Source organism: Austrofundulus limnaeus, unplaced genomic scaffold (genome assembly GCF_001266775.1).
Source record: "Austrofundulus limnaeus strain Quisiro unplaced genomic scaffold, Austrofundulus_limnaeus-1.0 Scaffold98, whole genome shotgun sequence".
Lineage (NCBI taxonomy): Eukaryota > Metazoa > Chordata > Actinopteri > Cyprinodontiformes > Rivulidae > Austrofundulus > Austrofundulus limnaeus.
In genome coordinates, this window is record NW_013952500.1 from 30,070 (window position 1) to 30,765 (window position 696).

Consider the following 696-nt stretch of genomic DNA (forward strand, 5'->3'; position numbering starts at 1 on the left):
AACCACAACTTTGTTCATGAAAATAAAACATCACACAAACAGAAACAAAATAAAACATCTAAAAAGGGTAAGGCTAAAAAAAACTGGAAATATTGAGCCTGTAAAAGTTAAAGAAACAGGAAATGATTGATTAAACTAAACATTAAAAACTTTAATTTGTTTTACTGAGTTTGACCTCAGAAACTCTTGAATTAAACTGAAGTTAATAAAGAAATCATCTTAAAACATGCTAACAGCTAAAGCTGCTCCTCTGAACAAACTTTAATAACTGATTAAAAACTGTTTTTAGCTCAGCTGTTTGACCTGCAGCTGTTAGCAGCTGCTAGTTAGCATGATGCTAACAGCTTCAGCAGCTTTAAGATGTTTTAGTTTGTTGTTGTCCCAGAGCTCAGAGGTTAAAGATGAGAAAAGATGAGTCCAGTGACGGAGCAGAAAACACCACAGTTAGCCTTTCTGTGACACAAACAGCTGATGTGATTGGCTCAAACAAAGACTTACTGAACACACGCTACAGGCAGCGGACGTTCATCCAATCAGCTTCCAAAACAAAAGCTGCATCTTTCCGTCGCTTCCGGTTCAGAGCCGAGACAAAAACACCAAGTTCAGACTTTATTAGAACTTTTCTCACAACACCTGGACCCGAAGCTGAGGCTCATTTCTCTGACGAGCAATCCGTGCTAACTACAAAACAACAGA